Genomic DNA, 13,930 nt, shown 5'->3' on the forward strand with positions numbered 1-13,930 from the left:
AAGATAGAAGGTATCGATATCAAAACAAGGTTGAGGAGAATAATTCTGGGGAGCACAATAGCCCCTCTGAGAGCTGACAAAGGAGCTGTTGAACAAAACTCATGCTAAAACAAAAATGACATTTGTGTATGAAAAAGCAAGACGTCTTAGTGGATGGAGGCACAAGTCACAAAACCCTGCTGGTTTTCAGTCTCACACTTTCATCCACTGAATTATTTTAGGCATCTGTAAGCCTGGAGGCATGAGTTTGATTCCTAGAACCCATAAGGAGCTGGAAGAAGAGAATCAAGCCCACAAAGTTGACCTCTAAACACACACACACACACACACACACACACACACACACACACACACACACACACACTTGAAAAGTAAATCCACTTAAAATGAATCACAAATCTGCTGAGTCATATAGCATGTGATTTAGGTAAATAATGAGATGGCTCCTCCCAGGAGTTACCCTGACCCTTACTTTGTTTCCCTCTCATCTCCTGGTATATTTCTTAGTCCCATTCACCTTCAGGGTATATGAGAAACTCTACAGTTTTCTGACAATGAAAACTGTTTTTAGATCCCTATTTCTTTACAATGTGTGACTATGTGATAATCTGGCTACTTAAAAAAAAAAAATCAGTCTCTAGCTCTGTCGCTATAGGAAGCCATCAATCTAAAATTCAGTAAAAGGTCCTCATGGGGAGATTAAAAAAGAGAGAAAATGATGTAAACTCACTAAAATGTGTCAATTTGTAGCCATCTAATCATACATTTCAGTCACGACAACGCTGCTGCTACCGATGCTGCAGTGGTTAAAACTGTTAATGCAATCCTGCTTCCACGATGCAGGTAGGCAACTTGAGAAGAACCACAATAGCTTCTTGCATGTCTGCTGTTTACTCTGTAGCCCCTGAGTTGCTGGCACATCATTAGAAGATGTTCCGCCAGAGGGTAGGTGCAAAGTAGGTGGAACAATTTTTCTAAAACCTGTTTTGCATATTTTGGGGGCATTAATTGAAAATTTTAAAACATCTTTAAAAAACAAAGATTGGGAGAAATAACTCTATACTAGTGGATGAGTGACAGTTCTGAGGTGTTTGGGGGAGCAGCATCTTCAGATCGAGACACTGCCTGTTATATGTAGTATCAGGCTGACCCTGGGGGAGGACCTCGATTTCTTCTTCATAGAAGGGATATTGGTGCTCCCTCCTGGTGAGTGACAGGCTTTGCAGGCTCCTATCTCAGTAAAAGCATTACTAAGTGCTCTCGTATTAATTATAGTTACACCATGAATGTCATTTGTAACTTTTGCATTCCTGGAGTGAATTAGAATCATCTAGAACTGATAGGGAGAGATGTTAAACATTTGAACTTTTTCCAAACTGAAATTCTTTATTTTATTTTGTGGAGATGCTGTGGTTTCTCCTGCCTTCTTCATCAACTACTTCCTTCATAGCATTTCTTCTTCCGTGTGTGGGAGCTGCGCCATAAAGGATGACACTCCAAATATTTCCAGCCATTCTCACTGTGGGTGTGAATGAGTATGGCTCCCTCTCTTTCTTAAGGGTGACTATTGTTGTGATGAAACCAGTTTGGGGAGGAAAGGGATTATTTGACTTACATATCCTGAATCATAATCTATTAAGGAAAGCCAAGGCAGGAACTCTGTCTGACCAGGAAGGAACCTGGAGGCAGGAGCTCATTCAGAGAGGCTGTGGGGGAATGCTGTTTAGTGGCTTGCTCAGCCTGCTTTCTTATAGCACCCAGGACCATCAGCCCAGGGGTGATAACACCCACAACAGGCTCCCCCACCCCCACCCCCATCAGCCTTACAGCCTAGTCTACAACCTGGTCTTTTGGGAGCATTTTTGCTGTTGAGATTCTCTCCTCTCAAATGACTCCAATCTGTGTCAAAATGGTGTACAACTAGACAGCACACCCTCCAGGCCCATACAGTTGAATGTTTGGCTCCCAGTTGGTAGGATTATTTTTGGAAGAATTAGGAGGTGTGGCCTTGTTGGGGGACAAGGTAGAAAGTAGAAGACGAGGCTGGCTTTGAGGCTTCAAAAACCTACCACCAGGATCAGGACCAGTCCCCCCCCCCATCCTGCTGGTGGATAAGATGCAAACTCTCAGCTACTGATCCAGCTGCATACTTACCTACCTGCCACAATACTCTCCAAAGTTGGTCAATGCTGCCCAATTACTTTCTTTTATAAGGTGCTGTGGTATAAGGTGTTTTGGTCATGGTGTCTCTTCACAGCGATGGACCAGTAATTAAGACATTTGTATAGTACATGCTCTTGAAAGTTGTAGTGATTTATAGTTTAAAAATGAATACTAATCATTGATTTCTCTCTACTCTCTTCCCACCCCACCCTACCCTACCTGACCCCATCCCGTTTCAGGCACTTGAAGCGAAAGCTAGCAGGTCAATCATCCAACAGTCACAAATTTGGACCCCGTGCTCCGGAATCCCAGCACATAGAAAAAGGGAAAAAGAACACCAGTAATTACACCTCTCACAAAAGCTGTGAACACATGGTGTTTCCATTCTTTACCAAGGCAATTCAACATCTTCCTCCTCTGGGCACCAGCCCCCCTGTTCATTGCTTTTTTTTACCTACTCAGACCTTCCATTCACGGCAGGTGGAAACTCGCAGTGTGTTGAGGGAGAGAAGTATTCCAGTCTGCAGACTGAAACAGTGTAAGAATAAAGTCTGTGACTTTTGAACAAATCACCTGGGCTAGGATTAAGTAAATCTTTGGTCTAAGGCTCTTCCAGAGATTAGCAAACCCTTCATTAGGCTATAGTTCAAACTGCATCAGTTCAAGGTTGTGGCCACGTGAAAGGAACCTACACTTTGACCTCTGCCCTAACCCTTCCACAGTCTATGTTGCTGAGCTGTCTGAATTGGAATTTGATTTAGTTATAACCTCCACTCTTCTCCTGAAAATGCCAAGTTCTTATCCTACATAAATCTGTTCTGAAGTTGGAAACAGTTGGCTTTTTATTTTTCATTTCTACCAATTTCCAAATGCATCAGCAGAAGTTTTTTTATTATTATTATTTTAGGATATTTTAGCTGAACTTTTAATTTATTAGCAGTAAAGGTTGAAACTCAATGCTGTCCTTTTTAAAAAGTTAAATATTGCCTGTATCTATTATTAATTTAGACAGAATATAATATATATTCGTTCCACACAATATATAAGACCAGAGTACATGTTATAACTTGCTTCTTTGTTTAACAAGGGTCACAACTCTGGTAAAAGATTCTCTCAGCTTTATGAATTCCTCCTCACTTGATATATGTAACCTGCCCTCAATATTTTCTCTTAAATTTTATTTATTCATTTCCATTGATCAGCTTTGGAGAAGTCTAAACCCATCCTGCACACATTGATGTACTTTCATAGAAATCTAGTTGATATTTTAAATCTTGGAGATTTATAAAACTGAATTATAATATGTGCACATATATATACATCCAAAGGAATATATCACACAAAGTTTAGATCAGTAACCCTGTAATATAAATCTTATATTTTTGACAGTCTGAGATCAAAGATACTGGCCCTCTTACATTGAAGTATGTGGAATCCAGTAATACCAGTATTGTAAATGACAGATACTGCTTTCTCCAAGGGGAAATCTGTTTCATTTTTGCATATTCCCATTTGTAAATAAGCAATCAATTATTTCAGCTTTCACAAAGATCTGTTAGAACCTCCCGTACACACAATATTTTTTAATTTAGGGTAAATCTAGACACGTAATCTGGTTTTCCATAATGTAATGAATAGGCACTTAAACACCTTAAGCACAAAAGTGTATACACACACACACACACACACACACACACACACACACCAAAAAGAATAACTGTCTAGTTAAAGCAACCAGATGGATCATCAAAACAGAGTCCGTTATTTTAATATGTCCATTTTTTTTCAAAAGCAGAAAATGGTTTCCCAAGATACAAAGAATTTGGTATTTCAGATAGTCCTCCAGCATAGAAATTTGTGAAGCTCAGCTTACAAGCCATCTTCTTGAAACTAAAGAAAACCAATTAGATGTACCCAGCGTGTTCTGTCTCACACCATCCGGTGGTACTATTGTCAATAGCAATTTCTTACTGCTTTAGATAGTGCATCTCCCAACCGGGTGACAAACAGTCAGAAATCCAAGAGCTACACCAATTTATTTCAACACTATCCTGTTGTGGTAACAAATTCCCATCCTCAAAAACGTATCATTTTTTACTAGAGAGAGGTTAGGGAAGGGGTCAGCGAGGACCCAGAATGTTATATAAAATAGGTCGATAAAAGGAACAAACATGACAAAAAGAAATAAGTGCAGACTATTTGAGTATTATTCAGTTTGAAAGATAGTTCTCATTTTTATAAAAAAAATAGGTAATAAACATATATTTTACTTATCATTTAACAAAGAAATATTAAAGCTATACAGGAGATGCCACAAAAATCTCATAAAAGGAAATCATCTCACCCTTATTATGAGAAAATGGTCATTTCAATGAGTTTCAGTACACTGAATAAATTTGGAGCTTAAGATAAATGTTTTCCCTTAGCCGTTAAGTGTTTAGTTAATGCCAAACTTAACATGTGATTTCACATCAGTACAAGTATTGTCAGAAGCAACTATGAAATAAGCAGATACTTTATGCTGGTGTTTTCTAGAAGTCTTTGAATTTTATGCTTCATTTGTACCACATGTAGTGCTGATAAATGTATGTCAGGTTGTCCGTCGAAATGAAGCAATCCATCACACGTACAGAAGCCAAGGGATAGGTTATATGTCTCCATGGTCTTACATACAAATGGCTGGTTCTCTTTAGTGAAGTTTAGCTCATTGAAATGTAAGCATTTCTCTAGAATCTTAATCAAAAGTGACTCCCCCCACCCCCCAAAGACTTACAGAAGCCCCTGGAGCATCTCTGAAGTTTCACTGAAGCAAGATAGGAAGGGAGGAACAAATCCACCATGATTTGTACGGAACTTCTCTATTCCCAAGAGTCACATACAGAGCCTCCGACCTGTCTGATGTCATCCATTAAAAAAAAAAAAAAAAAAGAAAGCATCTTACATAGACTGTGCATCCATGCAGTTCAATATAAATATAATAAATGGGGTGTTAAAAGTTAGGGAGAAATGATTGTGACTTCTCAACAGGGACCTCATGTAGTGAATTTCAGCTTTTTCCTTTGGTCAAGTGCAAGTAGCTCTTTCTGCATCTTTTCCCTGCTATGATTCTAAGGCAAGCACAAAAGGTAAAAGAATTCCTGAACCTTTTCACTGGAGCGTTTACATTTTGATTCTGTAGCCATTTGCAACAGAACATCTGCAGAAAGATAATGAGCTTAAATTACAATTGACTTTGGAAGAATAACAGACTCTTGTGTTCCTCAATCATGTAATCAATAGGGAATTCTCTAGCAAAGAGAGCCACCGCTACCTTTCAAGACAATGCTAAGATCTAAATAAAAAAAAAATCTAGCATTCAGGGGCCTGTTAAGGGGAGTTTGTCTCTAAACTTTAGCTAGAGACAAATTATGCCCATTTACAAATGCAGTTCGCAAACGTGGTATCTAGCTGACCTTATTTCCTTTTATACAGCTGTACATTCAGGACTCCAAAGGTGGTGCACTGCTTTCAGTATCTGTCACCATTTGTGGGTGAATGAGTCCCTGGATTTCTCACCGCTTAGCTGGACTTTGCTTGTAAGCACACCTTGCCTATACTTAAGCTTCAAACAAAATGACGGCAGATACAGAGCGTTCTCTGAAGATTCAGGACGCCCCTATGAGTAAGCCCTTCAAGAGCACCCTATCCTCCTTTAGACCCCAAACTCCATAAGACCAAGGAATGTGACTCTGGTCCTGCACATGAGCTGGCACTCTCTGGGCACTCAATGAATATTTGTTGAATGAGTGAGTTTATTCAAGAGGAGGGTAAATAAATTCGTTTTGACTTCTGACTAACATATGTTAATTAGCATTATAATTTTGCATGCCATAGCCAGAACCAGAATTTCCTCTAATATACATCCAGGAATCTAATTAAATTAAATATCTCAAAGGTTCCAGGACCTTTAAGTCAGGAGCAATGCTTGAAAATTTACACACACACACACACACACACACACACACACACACACACACACACAAAATGAGTAAAAGAAATCTCTCTAGCTCTTTACAAAAGCGCATGGCTAATTTGGCATGTAGGCTTCAAAAATAAATTTTTATTTCTAAAGTTTACAGAACACTATACTTTAGGGTTTTTTTTTTAAGCAGTTAAATCATCAAGCATATTAGATTGCCCTATGACACTTGTATTTTTCAAAGGATCCATGGTCATTGAAAGCATCATTTCTAAATGTGGGCTTTCATATGCCCCTTCTTTTATCCCTGACTCCTAGAATATACCTGAGCTAAAAATTACTCACTTGCCACCCCCTTCCAAACTTTTCCGTGTATTTATTTTTTTTTTAACAAATATGTCTGTGTTCCCAGTACATGCTAGATTCTAGAAACACAATATGAAACAAGTCAAATGTAATCCCATCCTAAGGGACTCTAATTCTGGCTAACCAGTTTATCATCCACTGGGTCCTCATCACAAATGCTAGAGAAGCAACAGCAACAAGCCCTTGCCACGTGGGAACCTGTCAATACTTCCTGCACAGATTTACGTGAGCTTGCCTTTCTGAACATAACCACTCAAATTTGCCCGACAGTTTAGCCATAAAGCAGAGTTGCAACGCAGGGCGGTAGGCAATTTTAACAGTCTTAAAATTGCATCCATCTCTGCCAGGTTGCAGGTTCAGAGCATTTCCCACCAGGGCTCACTGATTCACTGGACTCACTATTCACTGGATTCCATTTACACGCAGAAAACCTGAAGCACAGACGCCTGACTTTTCTAAGGTCACCCGATTAGCTGGCAGAGTTGGGGGTTTGAACCCACAAAGTCCAACACAGTGGTCCATGTACCTAAGCATTATCTGTAGGCTTGAGGGGGGGCACTCCTACATTAAAACGAATGAATCATTGTATATAGAAATATCTTGAGTTTGTAAAGTAGTTACTAAAAGATATTAGTAAATTATAACTCATTATAGCAAACAAATCACATCAGAAACAAAAACAGGATTAGAATGGAATCTTACACGATAGCATACTCTCATGAAATACAATACTTCAAGCCAGGGACGTCCATACAAGTTCTGATCCAGAAAATTTCTACTTGTGAAAATGTTTCAATGACTTCAGAATTATTCATTGTCAGCCACTGTGTCTATTTGGTGCTACTAAAAAACCAGAAAGAACAAAAACCCCTGATCCAAGGGCTTATAAATACACAGTGTGGAGATGAACCAAGGGCATTTCATATTTATAGGGGAGGACTGGCCAACTGTACCGTTTCTCACCATTGCATGTACATCGTGTCTCTCCAATTGTTTGCGTTGTTTTTATGAAAGAGCTGCAAAATTGTGCAGTGGTTCAACCTGACCAAAGTGGTATTATGCTGCTGGGAAGTAAACGTATTAGATACCAAACTGGAAGTACTGTTTTTATTATCATTGCAGGGGTGGGGGGGAGGAGTCATCAGTTGCTGAGATGTGTGTGCTCCCAAGTGAAGTCTCACATGTTTTTCTATTCATAACACATAGTGAAATCTTTTTGTGGAGGGATGAGGTTCTGTAAGGAAAGAGAGAGCACACATTTTTCTTTCCTCTTTTGCATTCCACATAAATTCTGAGGCTGAAGTTTGGGGGAGTTGAAGCCATTCTAGAGCAGACACCAATCTGGTCTTTGAAATCTCATCTTAGATGTTATCTGCCACACCTCTCCAAGATTTTCTATAGAAAAGTTATTCCGATTTTCAGAATTCTTCAAAATTCTAATTGTTTACATAAACTAATCATTTATATAAAAACTGTCAGACTTTTAAGATTCTCTAAACTTGGACATGAATATAGTATCAGAAAAGGAGGTCATTACATGGTGCACTTATTCATAAATGTGAAAGTCGTAGATCATGAAACACAATAAGAATAAAATTTGCCACATAACTGAGAAATGGTATGGCATTTTCTTCAGCATAAGGTTAAACACTCTACCACTATATCAGACTATGAATCAATTCTAAACTAGTTCCTTGTGTATTATGTATCTGTATGTATGTATGTATGTATGTATGTATGTATATATGTATGTATGTGTGTGTGTGTGTATATGTGTGTGTATGTGTCTGTTTCTATTTGTTTGTGTGTGTGTGTGGATGTTTCTGTGTGTGTGTCTGTGTGTTTGTGTCTATATGTATGTGTGTGTCTCTGTGTCTGTCTCTGTGTATTTGGGTGTTTTGTGTGTGTGTGTGTGTGTGTGTGTCTGTGTGTGTGTCTGTGTGTGTGTCTGTGTGTGTGCTTGTGTGTGTGTGTGTCTAGAAGGCTTCACTATAATTCTAGGAACACTTAGGTTTTCGTATTTAAGCCCAGACTTCATCTGAATTGAAAACTCAGTTTCATACAATTTTAAAGACTTAAATATTGAATAGTTTAATTGAAGAATATAAAAATAAAAGTGATCTTTATCTTCATTTAAAATGTGTGTGTTAGTGTGTACATGAGTGTGTGTGTGTATGTGTGAGTGTATGTGTGTGTGTGTGTTGTCTGTATTTGATCCAGATGAGAACAACATCAGGGATTTTGCACTGTCATTCTTTTCTCAATCCTTTGAAACAGTGTTTCTCCATGAACCTAAAGATGGATCACTGGGTGACAAATTCCAGTAGTGTTCCTGTCTCCATAGTGCTAAGGTCTAGGCACATGCAACCACACCTAGCTTTAGTTTTGTTTTGATTTACTTTGCTTTGCGTTGTTTGACATGAATGTTGTTGATTTGAACTTGGGGTCCTCTTGCTTTTATAGCATTCTAACCTCTGGGTCCACAGACTGAGCCTCCTCTCTTATTCACTCAGCCTTCCTGACCTGAGTTTTATCCTCTGAGTGTGAATATCTTTCATGTAAATATCTTTCATGACAGTATCTCCATCTCCCATTTTCCCCACATGCATTATTCCATGGGAGAAGCCATCAGCTCAGCTATAGGATGCTTCTCCCAACCTGCTCCAATTGTGAGGATAATAACCATCTTCATAGCTATTTGGTTACTGAGGTGAATAAAAGTTACTAATAAAGAGTAAAAGATTTAGTTATCCTTAACTTTTCTATCATGTTGTCAACATTAAGTTTCCCCTGAGATCAACATTTATATTTTAGTATAATTTAGACAAGTGTCCCACAGGGGACCAAATGGTAAAGCATAATGACAGCATGGTCTACTGGGAGATGTCAACGCTTAGTGGAAGCTGTCAGAGTTCCCTTGGAAGTGGGTAGTAGACCCTGGCAAAGACTTGATGTGCCAGGATAGGGGGATACCCAGGGGTTACCCCACCCTCTCAGAAGAGAAGAGGACGGGGATTGAGGGGAAGGTCTCTGTGAGGAGGGACTAAGAGGGGAGCAACATTTGATGTAAATAAATTAATTTTTTAAAATGCAAACAATTCCTGCAGATGACCCAATATCAGTTCCCAACATCCACTGGATGGCTTACACCCATTGTAATGAGAGCTCCAGGGAATCCAATGCCCTCTACTGGCCTGCATGGATGAATATGTATACTTATGTGCACATACCCACACATACATGTAATTAAAAGTTAAATCAAACCATAATGTTTGGAGAAATGGAGAATCTCATTCTCTCTTAATTACTAATGTTGTATATACATATAAGATGGCCATAATCTACACTTTGTGCTGTATGGACACTCAATAAAATATTTATTAAAATGAGAAACGGGGAGGGGGAGGGAGAGGGAGAGAAAGAGAGGGAGAGGGAGGGAGGGAGGGAGGGAGGGAGGGAGGGAGGGAGGGACGGTAGTGAGTTTCCAGCCCCTTTCTCTTTAGACTTCAGCCACATGGTTGCTGATGGGTTTGTTTTCCCCTACATACCACAGTGCTGCTTCACCACAGGTCCAAAGCTACAGGGCCAATAGGGATGAACTGATACCTCCTAAACTGTATGGAAAGCAAACGTACCTTTATGTACACTGGTTTCTGCCTGGTATTTATTCATAATGACGACAAAGTTGACACAGACACAGATTACTTCACATTGATCCTACCCAAAGTATCAAAGTATCCTTTGGTCCTTTTGTTTACTTCAAGGATGAAAACTTACAAGACCCTGGAGGGAATACTCATACATGAGATGTAATATATATATATATATATATGTATATATATATATATATATATATATATATATATATATATATTTATTCTTTAAGTTAGATTGCATAAAGAAGTGCATCACACAAGTATCGTTCCAAAGAATTTCATTGTTACCTAGAAGCTTCCTGTGAGGGTTTATTAACTTTTAAATTTTAAATACTGCACTGCAGTATTTAAAAAATTGTAAAGGGCCTTGCACAAGTGAGAGGCAGACTGGCCACCACAGGGAAGGAGACACATGGAGGGCTGCCCATGGATACACACGTGTGTCTCCTTCCCTGTGTAACTAGTCTAGTCCTCACTGTTGCACATCTAGGATCATGTATTGTCTCTGAGAAACCTAGAGAGAGAGTAACGTTGGGTTACTGAGATAACATTTTACCTGAAAACTTAGAAACACCTTCTCGGAACAGAAACCATACAAGCAAACGCACGCTGTCGACTTAGTGGGACCCCCCACACACACACACACACACTTATGAAAGAGGGCTGTTTCAGTTGGTATCAGCTGGGGAGTTGTTCTGGATTTAAGTGGCCGATCTCTGTGTTACTCTAGCTTTCTAAAGAGCTCAGCAGCTAACTGACCAATACGAAAATGATCATCGATCACCAGGAAGTTCTGAGATAATACAGATGTCTGAATGTGCCACCTTGAGGAAGTGAGGGAATTGAAAGGTGTATCAAAAAGTGACGACTTGTTTGGTTAGCATGTCATCACAACTTAAAGCTGACAAGTACTTCAAGACTGTTTACTAAATATCAGGTACCTTCCAAAACTTTCACATCTCTTAATTGTCAAGTATCAAAGGAATCAGAGACAAGTCTCATTTGTAGCACTTCTCATCTTGTCTCTCATCCTAAACCTCTCCCTTCCTCCCAGGGGCTGGACTTTCTTTCCTGATCCCTATATAACCGCAGCTCTTTGGGCTGTGTGGTCTCTTGCTTTTTCTTTGCTCCTGGGTCTTGCTACCTCTGCTCCTGAGTCCGTCTGGGACCACTTGCCCCTAGCCCCTCCTCTCTCACTTTCCCCTTCTCTCCCCCCTCTCAGGGCCTGGCTCAATCTACTGGCCTTGTTAAGTCAGGCTGAACCCATCCAGATGCCTCTGCTCAGGAAGTAGCCTCTCTCTTGATTCTAGAGGCGCTACACTCTTCTTAGCACTCACTACCTTACGGGCATCTCAAGCACTTAGGCAGCTCTCTACTTATTTAAAACACCCCTTTGCCTCCACTGGAACCCACCCTTTCCCCAAAAGCCACTCCCCTCTCCTCCTCTACTGGATAAGGGTCAACCCAGAGTTGCGTGCTTTGTCTATTTTTATTAAAAAAAAAAAAAAAAAAAAAAAAAAATCATACCAGTGTTGGCGCGCTCCTCTTGACCTACTGGGTCCCTATCCCATGGAAAGGTAAGACTGTCCTTTGTGATATGACGCATTTCTCTTGGGCAAGTCTCAAAACAGCTTGGGGATGCCCCGGGTTAAAATTCTTTTCACCTTGAGACTGAGCCCTCTTTTCCTCCCTTTGTTCTAAGCTTCTTCCTGGAACTTCTTATCTGCTTCCTAGAAGCTGCAAGTCTTTAGCTTGCTTAAGGCCTTCTGGGCCTGCCACCCTTTCCTTACCTCTCCCTCTGAGCTGCTTGCTTTGCCTCTTTCTCATGCCTCTAACTTCCTCACACCCTCCTGGGCCTTATATGGCCCCCTTTTCCTTCCTGGACTCAGAGATTTCATCAAAGCCTAGCTGTCTTACTACAAATGGTTTGGCCTCCTTTTTTTTCCGTCAAGATGGCGCCGAAAGCGAAGAAGGCAGCTCCTGCCCCTCTGAAAACCAAAGCCAAAGCGAAGGCCTTGAAAGCTAAGAAGGCAGTGCCGAAAGGCGTCCACAGCCACAAAAAGAAGATCCGAACATCACCCACCTTCCGGCAGCCCAAGATTCTGCGCCTCTGGAGGCAGCCAAAATATCCTCGAAAGAGTGCACCCAGGAGCAACAAGCTTGACCACTATGCTATCATCAAATTCCCGCTGACCACGGAGTCAGCCATGAGGAAGATAAAAGACAACAACATGCTTGTGTTCGTTGTGGATGTCAAGGCCAACAAGCACCAGATCAAACAGGCCGTGAAGAAACTCTATGACATTGATGTGGCCAAAGTCAATACCTGATAAGGCCTGATGGAGAGAAGAAGGCGTGTGTTCGCTTGACTCCTGATTATGAAGCTCTAGATGGTACCAACAAGATTGCAGTCATCTAAACTGAGTCCAGATGACTAATTCTAAATATACACTATTTTTTTTTCACCATTAAAAAAATGGTTTGGCCTCAATACAGCTCAATCAATCAATGGCCAAAAATTGGCACACTGGATTTTCAAATTCTCCCAAATTGCAACAACTTCTGGTACTGCACAAATGACCCCAAAATCTCTTATATATAAACTTCCGCTGTTCTACACTCCCCAAAGTCTCTTATCTGTGGTTGTCTGATGCTCTGCCTCAAGAAATCTGCTAAGGCTGTTATGTAAACACGATCTCAGGATTTGGAAGTTCATTGGGTGTGGTTTAAAAAAAAAGAAGTCTGTAAAATCTGTAACAAAAAAACTTAAAACTTTTAACCAAAAGCTGATAATTAAAAATCTGTACATAGGCAATTCTTAATTTGCTAGAACATGTTATGTATAATTTAATTCTTCTTTATATGCATGTGGGGGAGGCACATGTCACTTGGATTTAACTCATTTAAAAAATAGATCTACTAGGAAAATAGATATGTTTAAACAACAATCATATGACTTGTCTCTGTCTTGGCTAATGGGCTAATTAGGATGAAAGCAAACATGTGCCTGGCCACCATCTTTCCTAAGATTAAAGAGTGTTAAAGAGTACATGCCATGTGACTTCACCACCATACTGAGTAAGAGGATCACATATATAAAGCAATTAAAGCAACAATTAGAAAACTTCTTAGTGTTGGGGTTCAGGGGTCACCCCACAAACCACACAAACACTGATATCCACCAGACAGGGATAGTTTATTGAATGCATACTCCAAAACTGATCCACCATGGGCACATGTCAGACTTTGGGAGCTGAATCTATGACCCTGAACATTTCTCAGGGCCAGCTAAAACTGCAAAACCAACAGTGATCTCATATGCAGGTGCTGGAAGGGCTGTCCAGTGGTTGGCCTTGACTCAAGCTATTTTACTCAACAGTTCAGATTGACCTTTAATTTGATGGGTCCTAAGTAAAGCTTATGGTTGTGGAATTTTTAAAGATTAACAAACCTCAGGACATACAGAACATAGCAGAGTATGGGCTCAGCATGATTCTGCTCTGAGTCAAGTTATTTTTTCTGCATCAGTGATTGGCAGGCATATTACAGCAACAATATGAAATAGCTAACAGGCATGGAGCAAAATGGCTACAGCTATGCGAGAGGAGCATAGCTTAGTCCTGCTGAGGTCTCTGGTTATCATTGTATCTCCTTTTTTAAACCAAGGAGGCAACACCAGGTCTCCAAAATAGTTTAGATTAGGATGATAATTTCTTAAGGTTCTAAGGTATAATCAGGTTAACAAAATGCCTAAACACTTACATCTTTGCTATATTCAACACCAAGA

The 13,930-nt window shown here is 40.0% G+C and overlaps 1 protein-coding gene and 1 pseudogene across 4 annotated transcripts in view; both read left to right on the forward strand.

Annotated features, from left to right (window-relative positions):
* Nucleotides 1-7,579, forward strand: part of Lin7a (lin-7 cell polarity scaffold A) — a 140,085-nt gene extending 132,506 nt beyond the window's left edge. For all 4 annotated transcript variants that reach the window (XM_076920153.1, XM_076920152.1, XM_076920154.1 and 1 more), the window contains one exon: nt 2,403-7,579. The gene's annotated coding sequence lies outside the window, so the exon portion shown is untranslated. The remainder of the gene's footprint in view (nt 1-2,402) is intronic.
* A 4,355-nt stretch (nt 7,580-11,934) lies between these two features.
* LOC143435705 (large ribosomal subunit protein uL23 pseudogene) lies at nt 11,935-12,581 on the forward strand (annotated as a pseudogene).
* Nucleotides 12,582-13,930: the final 1,349 nt, after the last annotated feature.

Source organism: Arvicanthis niloticus, chromosome 22 (genome assembly GCF_011762505.2).
Source record: "Arvicanthis niloticus isolate mArvNil1 chromosome 22, mArvNil1.pat.X, whole genome shotgun sequence".
NCBI lineage: Eukaryota > Metazoa > Chordata > Mammalia > Rodentia > Muridae > Arvicanthis > Arvicanthis niloticus.